General features: G+C 48.8%; 1 protein-coding gene across 2 annotated transcripts in view; it reads right to left on the reverse strand.

Moving 5' to 3' along the window:
• DVL3 (dishevelled segment polarity protein 3) overlaps window positions 1-13,731 on the reverse strand; it is a 34,895-nt gene that overhangs the window by 20,366 nt on the left and 798 nt on the right. The gene's annotated exons all lie outside the window — the stretch shown is intronic.

Genomic DNA, 13,731 nt, shown 5'->3' on the forward strand with positions numbered 1-13,731 from the left:
AATGTGCTGGGCTAGCAGTACAGCTCATTCCTGGAAAAGCATCAACTCAGCAGGAGAGCAAGGAGAGGAGAAGAGGGGAAAAAAGGGGAGAGGGGGAGGGTGGGAAACAAAGTCTGAAAACTTGGACTTCCACACCTGGGGACGAAGGGAGCCACCCCAGAGCAATCTGCTCACCAGCACCCCCTTGTCCCGGGCTCCACGCACAGCAGCCCTGCCCAGCACCAGCCCTTTGCTCTTGGAGCACATTTCTGCTGGGCAGCCACCTCCCAAAGCAGGTCTGAGAAGGCACAGACCAAGGCAAAGATGGGGAAGAGGACTGAGGTTCATTTCCCCCATCACGTTAACAATTAATTTGTGTTTAATGATAGATCTCCCCCAGCAGATGACAAAACAGCCTCCACACACGTCCTGCCCTCAAGACACTGACCAGCTCACATTACCCTCTCCCAGCACAAACAGCTTCGTAAGAGTCTCCCAAGGAAGCCAGCCTGTCTACCTGGTGGGAAAACGGGACCTTTAAGAATAACAGACTCTAGATCACAAGACACTGACTGCATCTGCTCTTCTCGTCCAGCTAGGCTACCAGCAGCAGCATCTCTGCTGAGTCTATAAGACACGTGGGGAACCCCTATAAACCCAACAGGGAGTTAATAACCTCAAAACTTTTTAAATTCTTCCACAAAACATTTGCCAAAGACAATGAGAAGGACTCATGCAAAGAAGAGCATTTCAGAGCCGCAGCAGCTGCACAGTGGCAAAGAACGAACTTTGCCCCCGATCTCAGACTGTCCCAGCACTCTGAAGAAAGGGCAAGCAATGACACTAGACCTCTTTGGCCCTAAAATACAGCAGAGAAGGTAGAGGGCATGAGGGGTTCGAATTCCCAAAAGAAGCTAGGGCAGGAACTTGTGTCCTTTTTCTTCTTCACCTTCAGGCTCTGCGTAACTTTGGCACAATCTGAAATATTCACTTCACTCCCAGGAAACTGTCAGCAAGCCAGAAAGAACTTGGAAAAAAGCAAAGCACAAGAGCCACAGTTTAAATGACTGGCTCTCAAATAGGTCTACTAGTAGATGAATCCAGTCACAAGGTGGAGAAAGGCCAGTTTCGCTTGGTCTGCATTTGATGGTGCCAGTGCAGGGAACAGTACAAGAAACTTCCTGTACAAAGAGCAAAAGCAGCACACTTTAGCAGCCTTTTACATACCTCATATCCTTCAGCTAAAATTAGGCTTCTTTACCAAACTCTTTTCCAGAGGCAGGGCCTGGCCCTTGAACAATACAACCAGCAGAGCAATCTCTTACTGAGCATCCCTCCCCAGCCAACCAAGCTTCCTCTTGCACTTAGCACCCAAGAAACAAGAAAACACGGACTGCTGGAAGAAAAAGACAAGAAAGATGTTCCCATCCTAACCAAACCAAGTGTGTGCTGGCACACAACTCACACAACTAAGGGCCCAGAAAGCGCATGAGAGCTGTAAAGCAGGAGCCAGTCAATTACTGTAAACGAAAAGGAATCTGATTAGCCAACAAGGAAGGAAAATGTGAGCTGTCTCCACCCTGCTGCCAATTTGTGTGCAGCAATGAAAATACCCACTTCGGTTTCTTTGCTTATGAAAGTCCTGGACCACAGAACTCCTCCTGACACCTGACGGATGATCCACTGAACTAAGCAATCTCTAGGCAGTCAGGAGACTGCTGTTTGCCCAGGACTCTTCCAAAGGAGCGTCAGAGATTTATTGAAACAGGGTGCAGGCTATGGTTTCAGTTTAGAAAGAAAGCAATTTTCCTGCAAGCAGGAAGGCTCTTTGTTTCAGCAGCCTGGCTGTAAGTGATGACTGGCATTAGTCAGTAGTCTGTATGTGAAATGCCATGTACAGAACTCAGTCCAGATCCTGCTGGGACTTGCCTCTAAACTAGGGATCAGCAACCTTTTCAATGAGAGGATAAGTTTCCCCGCAGTTCACAGGAGGATGGTGCTTCAGATCACCACAGAGACATACCCCACCCTTGTGGGACTAAGTCCAACCCAGAGTTGCTGCCTTGCTTTGACACTATGGATTCTCAGGCCTGGGCTGGTCACATACCATTCAAAACCTTCCCACCTGCCATCTCCAACAACTGCACCATCGGGTGGATAACGGTTAGTGACCTCCAGAAGTCACTGTCACAGGTGGCACAACATGCTCCTCTTGCTGAGGGACTCAGAGTCAAGGCTGCCAACTCCCAGGTCCTTCGAGGATGGCAGAGAGGTACAACGAAAGGCAGCACAACCTGTCCTCAGTCTGTAAATATCCCATGAGCAAAGTGGAGCTCAGTAACAGCGTTGAGCTGGTCACTCCACACATCAACCTTTCCCAACACCAGTTCAGAAAGTCTCATCACAAGTAATTACAGCAGTAGGGCCATTTCCTGTGTCTGTGGATCTGTCAAGAAAGGACCCTGTTTCTGAGATTCCTGATTACCTGTGGTACTGATACTGAATTTCCATGGAGAATCTCTCCTTTGGTCACCATCAACACTTTGTGTTGGCATCATGTGTTGATCAGGATCTCACCTGTTCCCGATGGATAACATGGCCAGACACACAAATGCGAGCAGTCCCCACCTCAAGTCTTCATCCCTCACTACACAGAACACGTGCCATGCAATTTCCTAATACCAGAGCAGGGGTACTAACTGCACCAAAGGCAATGTCACATGAAGGGACCAGGTGATTTTGAAGTGTCTCACATTGGCAACAATGGCACATCAAAAAAGACTGCTGAAGTATGCTCCTGTATTTTTGCATAGGAAATTCAGAAACATACAGACACATGCTGGGCAGTGAATCTGACCCAGCTCAGACACATCAGACTCAATGTGCACACACTGCACGGATGTTACATGCTTGTGCAGCAAGCCTGAGGTGCCCCAAGGAAACCCAAGGAGAGGGCAGCCTAAGCTGAAGTAGATGTTGCCATCCTGAAACTTCTCTGCCCCTTCCATGATGCCTGGGCAGGGAATAACCCAACTTATAAAGTCCCAACAGTTTTCCACACTGACTCACCTTTTGGCCCCAGCTGAAGTGAAATATTTCATCCCAGAGACTCACTCTAGAAGGACTGTCCCTCTCACAGGTGCCCCTTCAGGACCTATTGGTGCATTTACCAAGTTTCCTGTTCAAGACTACTGAGAAGCCTGCCACAGAGGACTCAGCTGTGCAGCTAGATCCACAAAAGCCCACCCTTTTCAGAGCTACAAAAAACAGTAAGAAAACAAAATTTCAAATGAACTAACACAATGCCAGTATACCACAGCTTCAGCTGGGCCCACAAGCAAGTCTCTCTGAATGGCACCAAAATACTGGTTCAGCTAGGCAGGGCTGAATAAACTGGGACAGCTCGTTAGCCTTATGCAAACAAAAATATGGAGTTTGCATATCCACCGCAGCTTCTGGAAAAAGCTTCTGTTTGAGAAGCTGCTGAGCCCTGAGGCCAACTCAGTGAACACCTATCAACACCTAGCACCCTCTCCCTGCCCGTACCCTGCTGATCACGCCAAGCAACAAAGCTACGTTCATTCCCACACTTCTGACACTGCTCTGATTGTCAACAACAGTGGCATCACACAGCAGGGATGTGACCTGGACTGCAGGATTCAGTGTACAGGGGACAATCTATTTGCTCATGGGTGTGGAGACACAGAAGGAACACGAATCTCAAGCAGATTAGAGCAATGGCTGAGGGAAAAAAATCCAAGTCCAGCGAGTGGCAGGCCAATGCTTTAGCACCAGCTTCCCCAGTATGATCATCCATGCAGGGTCAGAGCTCCCAGAGCACAGACCCTTCTGACAGACCCTTACTGTCATCAGAACCAGCCTGTGCATGGCAGGAGCTGCCAGCCATCAGGAAACAAGGAAAACCTCAAGGTCTCTTTTACCTGGACCCTGCACTCTCATGGTACCAATGACACGACTGTCAGTAATCAGAGGGGCCACATAGCAAATAAAGTCCTCTCAAAATCCTAGAGGCAGATCAAAAAAAAAAAAAAAAAAAAAAAAAAAAAAAAAAAAAGCAGAGAGAAAGAGAGAAGACCTTTCTACATAATGGCTGATGCCAGATCTCCCCAAAAATGGGTCTCTGCTCCATGGTATATGAGGTAGCCTTTCCCCTTTCAGCTCCGTGTCCTCAGCCAGGACCAGAAAGGCAGACCCCCTTTGCAGCAGTTCAGTCACCACCTACTGTATTCTCTTTTCCTCTAATTCTCATGAGGTAGCAAATTTTATCCAGCAAGAGAGACAGGCAGTCATCCCCGTGAGGGGACAACCAGCACAGAGGACTTAGCGGAACACGGTACCCAAACGCTGCTTCCGCTGCCTTCAATAGCTAACTGGTGACCGGAAAAACCAATGCCTCTGGCCTTTCTCCATTAATAAATAACTGATACAAAAACCACAGAAGTCCCAGCCATCCACTCTGATAGGGGATTACAGGACACAGAAAGGCCAGCATCATCTCTGCCTGCCAAAGCTTCCAGGGCATTTCAGCGCACTGCTGGAAGGGCTCAGTGTTATTGCTACAACAACAACAACACAGCAATGGAAAAAGAAGTGAAACGAAGAGCTTCAGAGCAGGGCTCAGTGAGATACTAAGGCATCAGCTCTGCAAAATGCCTAATGCAGACTGTGATATTCAAGGCCCAAGAGTGCACATGCTCTCCTGAGGCCACCATGGAATTACATAGATAAGCATAACATTTGATCTCTCCTATAAGGGAAGCAGATAAAGTCACAGAGATTAGCCTAATTCCCAGATCTGTACCTTTCTTCAGTGATTTCCAAAAAAGCCTTCACAAATGGATTTGACCCAAAAATTTCTGGAGACAGCCACCAGCAGGAGTTTTACTTATCTCACCAACCTGCTCCAACTGCCCTGAAATAGCAGGGCTTGCTCTGCTGCCCAACAAGCCAGCACAACTGTGACAAATGGTGACACAGCCTCATCCCCCTTCTGGAAAACCACCATCCATCTAGCACAGGTCACAAGGGCAGCCTCCAAATAACAAACAAGGGATGGACAGAGGAGGAAATCAATAGGAAGCATGAGAAAAACACAGTCCTGACTGCTGCCTCATCGGATGTGCAGCCTCACACAAAGTCAGTGGCACAACATGAAGGCAGCTTCTTGCAAGCACAGTCTCCACTGCATTCAAGCCCAGTTCTCCTTCCTGGGGTTTTACATAGATCAAATATCCCAAACCGCAACACTGTTGTATCTATCTGGATGCAGTCAAGCGTGGAGGAGCAGCACTTTGTCACAGCAGAGATGCCCTCAGCTCAGAACAGTTCAGCAATTGCAGTGCAGACATGCAAGAGGCTTCCCAACGCTGTTAAGTACAATGAGCTCAAAGAGGACTTGAGGAATTTTAACTATGCTCCTTACACCTCTACACATGCAGCCTTCAAGTCTAGATGGAGGGCCCAATGCCCACAGGGAGAGAGGACCGAAGCTAGATGCATCTGCGCAGCAGAAAAGCTGCTGGGGAAACCAGATTTTCTCTGCTTGTGCTCACGCTGCCCTTCTCCCCTGAGCATCCCCAAACTGCCTGTGGAAGAAAACTACCTCCCCCTTGGAGGGTTCAGACAGTAAACCTGCACCCCAGTGCTGACCCAGATGTCCCTGAGGCTGGTCACAGAGCTGCATGCGGAGAGAGCAGGTGGGGAGACTACAAGCAGGCAGGGAGCACATCTGAAAAGAGGGACTGACTAAAGGCTCAGTGCTCCAAGCACACAGGCCTTGTGCTCGACGGCTATTTGCCTCTCTCCCGACAAGCCATCGCCTTCCTTTCTCAGCATCTAAAACCAACATTTCCCTCCCTAGCTGCCCACCCTGCTCTCACCCATAGCCACGCAGGCAGTAACATCACTTCGTACACTGCCACCTTGAAGCACAGCTGTCTTCCACCCACCCTGCAGGCAAGCTAAGGCCCAGGCTTTGGAAACGGCCAAGTTCTGGATGAAACACTCAGTTTTATCCAGGAGAAACTGGAAGACTGAACAGCGGCCGCCATTATCGTCGCTAGTTCCAATAACAATGACCAATGCTCAAGCCAAGACCCAGATTATGGTGGTTTATGAGCCATTTTTAAATGGTGTTCGACCTTGATCCCAGAGACTGAACCATGTCTCAGCACAGCTGCACTACAGCCAGCCAGGGTTCACTGATTTACTCTGAGACAATTTTTGAGACATTGAGATCAGTTTTTGTTCCGCGCAGGAATTCAAACCAGAGTCTTCCAAATGATTTCAAAATACAGAATTGCATCAAAACAGCTACATTCTAATGGATGGGTAAAGGTTTCGTGACCTATATTTCTCTTTTTTTCAGAGATGACAAGAGAGTCTTAATTTTAAGAAGTATCTCTATCAAAAACATAACTGAAAACAATACCTTTCCAAGAAAAATGCTGACTTCAACAAAACATCATATTTTGGAGAAAATACATTCAGTAAAATAAATGTGTGTGTGTGTGTGTGTGTGTGTGTGTGTGTGTGTATATATATACATATATATATTCTGACCAGCTCTAGCTGCAAACAAGTTCAATAACTGTTGTAAAGCTTCATTGTTTGCATAGTACAGACAAGGCCTTAGGGAAATTGGTCTGCAGCCCAGCTTGGCTAGCTTGGCTTTCAGAACACCACCCATGGGCAAAGAAACCAGGCTATGACTGCCATCCACTGTGGCCTTTGCTACGACAGCTCCAGCCACAACACAGACAAGGCTGGACACCTACAGAGGCAGTAATAGCTGGGTCTGAACAGCAGCACACACAGTGCAAGGCACAGACAATTTGACCGAGGGAAGCAGTGAATGCCACCAGCGAACCTTCCCCACGTGCACCCCAGCCCTGGCACTGCTGCCTGTCCCCCCACCACACTTGGAAACAGTCTCCAGCAGCAGCTACAACCAGGATCAGTTCCAGTGTCAATGGGCCACCCCCCCTCAAGCAGGGGGGAACATTACAGGAACTTCCCTCCACCACAGCAGACAGTGGTTAGCAGTCCTCTGCCAAACCCTCAACAGCCCAGGAGACAGAGGCAAAGGCTACAGTAACCTACGTGCTAACATCCAGAACATAATCTCTGGCAGACATTAGCTAACTGGAGCAGAGCATCTCACGTGAGCAGGCAGGGAACCATGTACCTCTGGAGCAGGGAGAGCAGGAGATGCAGTGCTGTGACCTCTGACGGGGCTGCATGCTGCCCTCCAGCAGCTCCATAAGGCTCTGGTCAGTGTGCCAGGAAACATTTCCATCCAAGGAAGGAAACCTACAGGATATTAACCGGCTACCATGCACCATGCTTCAGAAGGCATTTTGGACAGAGACTTGAAAGCTGAGTCTGTTTCTTTATTCAGAGAAGAGATAGACAAGCGTAGCCAGCACTAGAGACATCACAGATTCAGAACAGATTGCCCTGTCTCCCCCAGCTCTTCTGGTCTCTCCAGCAGAAGTTTGGGTAATGCAACAGAGACAAGCTGCTCTTCTTTCCAAGCAGGGAAATTAACAGTGCAAAACAGATTCCAGCAAAAAGTCAGCCTCCCAACACAGGCCTACCAACAGTCTCCCTGAAGGCCCAAGTCGGATAACAGTGTACTTCCCACCATCCTAAGGACAGGCTATCTTCTCATCTTCAGCACAAAAAACGACAGCAACTGGCTGGAAGCTGAAGCAAAGTGAAGGCCATCTCACAGCAGGGCCAATGCTGTCACTGACAGAAGCAGCACAAAGGACATGAGCGTACAAAGAAGTCGCACACAGTGTTGGAAGCCCTTTAGCTCACCTAAAGTCTCAGCACAGACTTCTCTTCAACCTCTCCCTGCATGGAATCCAAGCAGACATGGAAGCATCCTTCACCAGGAGCACGGGGCAGGCAAAGGTCTTTTACAGACAGCAAAGTTTCCAATTAAAAAAAAAAACAAACAAAAAAAACAAAACAAAAAACCACCCAATCCCACAAAGCAAAATAAAACAATTCCCCCCAACTCATGCTACAAAGAGCTGGCAGAAAAGGCAGGGGCAGCAGGCCAGCAGCTTACCACTGTGTAGGGACTGACACTGCTTATTAAGTTTAGGATCCCTTCCCCAGCTCCAAACACTTTCAGCCAGAAGGACAGTCACTCCTGGCACCAATTTCAAAAAGATCCTGCAATAAAAATAAATCACTCAGCCTTTCAGTAACCGTCAACGCGTTTCCCCATGCACATGTGCAGGAGATGAGGTCGCCAAATACCAACGGCATCTGACCCCTGCACTGGGAATTCCAGCAGTGCCCGCTTTGTTCTGCCTCCAGCGCGTTGCCCTAATCACAGCTCTGTACCCAGCTTTGGAGAGCAGGTGATAATTAAGCAGGTCTGGATTAGATACCAGGCCAGTGATTAGTCGGATACCAATTTTCACTTGACAGCTGAGACCTAGGAACCACTCACCACAGCTCTGAAGCTAAAATTGGAATCAAGCCCTGCACACAAGAGGGAGAAACCAGTAGCAGTGGGAGGAGCAGCACCAACTCACCACTGCACCTCAAACCACTGGTGTCCTCCCAGCACTGCAGTACAAGTAGGCAAGATGGTGAGAAAGGGTTGGTCCCATCATGGGAGAAATGGTCCTTTCTGCTCTCCCTAGCCTGGAAAAGGTGAGGCGGCTGAGCAAGGTGCAGATAAGCAAAACAATCACACTTTCACCAAGTGCCTTCTCCACACACAGAAAAAATTCAAACTCTCAGGCACTCCAGGATTTATGTAAAGAGGAGATGGAACTTCAGGCCAGGTGCTAAGGAGTTACCTGAACACATAAACTGCACTGGTTTAACTAAAATTGCTTTGAAAAGCAGTTGAACTTAAACTTTAGCACATTCCTGTGGGAACATCTTTCTATTGAAAGAAAATGAGTAACATCAATTACAAGCAAAAACTGAGTTAAAAGACACCACATTTCAACTGACAAAAGAATTTCCTCAGGGTTGCGCTGGTCACCTGGCCAGAGGTGAAGTCAAACCCGTAGTTCAGTTGGGGCAAGCACGCGCACAGCTTGGCTGGGGAGAAGATGTGATGCCCACAGAAAGGTAAATTTCTCATGATGGACTCAGGCAAGAGGAAACACTTTACACATCACTGAAGCCAGCAAGCCATAAGCTACCACACACCATCAGCGCAGTTGTTCCTTTGCTGCTGCACGGGTCCCAAGGAGAATCTACAATACCCATATTGCAGCAAGTCTACAGAGCTGACTGCTCTGTTACTCTAATCCCTGCATGGACGCTTGATCAAGATGCTCACGTCAAGCAGACAGGACAAGGCACAGGAGTACTGTTAGAATTCTCATTTTACAGCTGAGGAACAAAAAAGGACAGACATTAAAAAGCTTGTTCAAAGCCCCATCGAAAACTTGCAGGTGGCTTGGTGGAAAACACACATCGCACAAGTAGTCAGAGCACCACACTGATTCTACCTTCTCACCAGCACAAACAGATTTATCACCCAGAAAACGTTAGATTAAAAAAAAAAAAAAAAGGCTTGAACTGTAGAACAAGCCCCGTCCTCCTCTAACCAGGGCAAGGCTACCAGGTTGAGGACATTTCCACAATTCACAGTGAAGCATACATCCACACAAAGTAGCACAGGTCCAAGAAGAGCATGCCCACCTCTGTGCCCTGCTGTGCTTCCACCATCAATCTGCATAGCTGCACCCTGGGTGGCCATGTGCCACCCTCCAGGTGCCTCCAGCTCTGGGATTAGCAATATACAAAGCCAACAAGGGTACAGGTATCTGCACTCTAAATCACTGCTCTGCACAGCTGAGTTCAGACTGGAACTCTACAACTATTTGCTGCTACAGGCTGGGGAGACCAGACAAAGAAACACGGCAGCCTTCCTGCTGCTCACAGCTCCCCTCCCCATGACCAGGTCCATTAATTCTTCTAGTTTCCCCTCCTTCCCACCTATAGGTGAAACCGTTCTGTGGTCCTCTTAATTTGGGACTGGGCACTTTGATTAGCATTAGCTCCCTTCGCAGCCTGGCAATTCCACAGCCACTCAAGGAAGCCTCAGTTCACATTTCCAAGGAGATGTAAACACTGAAATGGCTCCATCACAGCCCTGATTCTCAGAGCAAACAAATATTAACAAGATAAACAAAAGAAAGAAAAATCCCACACACCGAGACTGCGGCTGTAATACTGCCCTGGGGATGGGGTGAGCTGAAGGGAATGCCAGACTAGAGATGTACAACTTGGAAAAAGGCGGAAGAGGGAAAAATCGATATAATCTGGCCAAGAGAAGTGAGAGGAAGCGTCAGATCAAATCTTGTTCCAGCTGACCCTGGGAGGAGGTGAGATGCCTCCATTCCTGACAAGAGACGAGAAGAGAACTTAGCCTTATGCCGCAGAGGCCCTGCAAAAGATCCAAGTGCTAAGGAAAAGCACAAACCATCGGATTTGCAAGATTTCCTACTTGTTGATCAGCTGCCACAGGGCCAGCCAGCATTAACAGCTCGTCTCTTCCATGAAGGGGCTATATCCCAGGTACCAATCCCAAACACTATCCAACTGGCAAAAACTAGCCCAGCTCAGAAAGTATCAGCAAAAGCCATGCCACCCCCCATGCAGGGCAGAGGGCATCTTGAGGAGAGAGGCCGGGAGGACAAGTGCATATGAGCACAATGCCCTACTTGGTGCACAGCTTCTGAATACAAAATCACAGAATGGTTGAGGTTGGAAGGGACCTCTGGAGATCATCTAGTCCAACCCCCCTGCTCAAGCAGGGTCACCTAGAGCACGGTGCCCAGGATCACGTCCAGGCGGGTTTTTAATATCTCCAGACAAGGAGACTCCTCTCTGGGCAACCTGTTCCAGTGCTCTGTCAGCCTCACATTAAAGAAGTTTTTCCTCATATTAAGAACTTCCTGTGTTTCAGTTTGTGCCCGTTGTCTCTTGTCCTACTGCTGGGCACGGCTGCGAATACAGCCATCGTTAAGTTCTTACTAATCGCTTGTACATTTAGAGGCCTTGACCAAGCAGTTGAGGTGCCTCCTGCCCTTCTGTCCCTGTTGCTCCCCGCAGACCAGCTGATTGTTCCCTCCTGGACACCAATTACCCAGGGTTCCTGAAATATCTCAAGTGCTGCCTGAGGCCTCAGGACTCCCTAGAGACAGTGCTGCAGCTGAAATGGGTTGGCTGTATCTTCTCTCTTTTCCTTGTCTCTCTGGAAAGGAGATGCAAAGACCTAAAGGCATCGTTCCTGATGGGACATCTCCAGTGCCGCTGTGAGGGGCTTTCCTCCTTCTGTTTCACGTGAGGCCTCTGTATTTGCTGCTCCAACTATGTAATTCATCACACAGGGCTTCACCAAGGAAAAGGTTCCCCACACATGGCCTCAGGCCTAGAAGGCCTTCCAGATACAGTTGGTAGATTATGTGCACCTTCTCTTCCAGAGATGTTAATTTTCCCCAGATGAATTAGTTCTAAGTTCATCCTAACAAAATCTCATGTCATGCATTTCTGCCATGTCTAATCTCACTAGGTCTTCCTGAATGATTTCTCTCTCTTTACTGGTACTCACAATAACTCCCTACACTGCTTTATCTTCGAGTTTCATTAATCTACCATCTGCCTCCTCTTGTGGAGCCTTAGAGAAACAGAGGAGGATAGAAAGGCACAACACAGAACTTTGCTGCCACCAGACCCCTCTTCACAACTCAAGACACTGCTATTTATTACTAAACTTTGTTTATAGTTACACAGACACTCTCCCACCCACATGGCAATATTTCATTCAAGACAAGTTTGAATTCACTTCAAGAACAACATTTCAAAGGATCCCAAAAACATTTGTTTACAAACAGCATGCACGGAGAATTCGCTTCACCCACCAACGAAACACGGTCCTCTCCAAGACGGCAAGAGGCAGCTGTTTCATAGCGCCCAACGCTACTCAACAGCTGAGCGACAGGAAACAAACAGCAGACAACTGATATTGCAGAGGAAATTTATGGAAAATGAAGGCTGTAGACTTCTATTTGCCTGGAGAGAAGGGAAAAGCTTTTGAGCACTCAAGCTCTTCATTGGGTCAGCAGGAATTTAGGGAGGCAAAGCGTACCAGACTGCGGTCAAAAGAATAACTCCTAATTTCAAGCCTCATCTGAAAGCTGGCACCTCCAGAGCTAACGGGAACCTGGGCACTGAGATAAGTTGGCTGCAGAGGGGTGAGCATCCCCTACTGAGGCAGCCACACAGATTTCCATCCAAGCACTGAACAGGCCCAGCCCTGTTTAACTTACAGTACGAGCCAAGATCACAGCCTAGGGAGGTATTTGGCTGCAGGAGGAAGACACTAGGAAGACTATAAAACTGAAAGCTTTCTGCAGGCCCAGCCTCCATACACAAGACCTACTGTAAACACTAAATCTTATGAGTGAAAAAAAATCCAGAGGAAGAAGGATCTTGCAACTCTTTCAAATACCAAAGTGCTAGGAATGGTGAAGGGTCACATGCCGTGGAAGCCAAGAGGAGCTACGTTCCCAGGACAGAACTGGAGGTCCTGGAAAGAGCTGCAGAAGAGTCAGAGGCAGGAAAAAGACCCCTAGCAAAACAGAGTAGGAAAAAAGGGTCCTACAGTAAACTGAGTTCATGTAGTACTTGCTCGCCAGAACAGATGCTGACTTCGCACAGGTGGGAGAGAGTAGAGGCTCCACGGAAAATCAGTCTGTATAATCCTCCAAACAAGGAACACAGAGCAACTCCTCACCTCCAAGCAATCATACATGATGGAGGGAGCCAGACATCGCCACGAAGAAGTGATGAAAATAACGGTGCTGAAGGAGAACTACCCCAGAGGATATGGGATACAAGACAGGACTGCTCCCCTCTTCCATACAGACCCATCCCAGAGATCAAGTGTAGGACATCCTACACCCCTGTACACACCCTCCTCTCAGAGGTGGGGTACATGTGGAGAGCTCTCACCCACTCTGCACAGCGACACAGAAGGAGAAAGATAGTCCCCTTTATACATCCTTCCCAAAGATAAGGTGGGGAGAAAGAACCTGCCATTTGTGCTCTCCAACCCGAACAAAACTGTCTCCCAATCCCCTCTCTGCATAGGGTTTATGGAGGGAGCACTGCCCTGTTCCCTCCACCAGAAAGGGTGCGAAGGGCACTGTCCCCAAACAGGCACGATGGGAGATACCCAGGCCCTTCAGATAGAGGACAGAGGGGAAATGACAACCTCAGAACACACAAGAGGCTGCCATCACTACACATCTCCACGGTGGGGTGCACTGCAAGGTACACTCTCAGACAAGGTGCTGTCCCACACACAGTGAGCAGGGGGAGAAGGTGATCCCCAGATGGGGTGCATTTCATGATGCTGTTCCCCAGCTGCCCTCAGAGAGGGCACGTGGGGGTCCCAGCCTCACAGAAGATGAAATGGAGGTTACTGCTACCAGTCCCCCACAGACGAGTTAGAGGGACCGCTTCCCGCACACAGCATCCTTGGCGGGGGGCCTCTCCCCAGATGCAGCAGGAAGGGACCACCAGCCCCAGGGGAGGTGCATAAGGGGGAACCACCACCAGAGACGAGGAAACAGGGGGGGTTGCTGCCCCCAGACAGGGTGCACGTGAGGGTCCCCTCCCCACGCATGGCACAAGGAGGGCTGCTGGCCCCAGAGGGGGCACCACCACCAGTCCCCCAAA

This window comes from Dromaius novaehollandiae, chromosome 9 (genome assembly GCF_036370855.1).
Source record: "Dromaius novaehollandiae isolate bDroNov1 chromosome 9, bDroNov1.hap1, whole genome shotgun sequence".
Lineage (NCBI taxonomy): Eukaryota > Metazoa > Chordata > Aves > Casuariiformes > Dromaiidae > Dromaius > Dromaius novaehollandiae.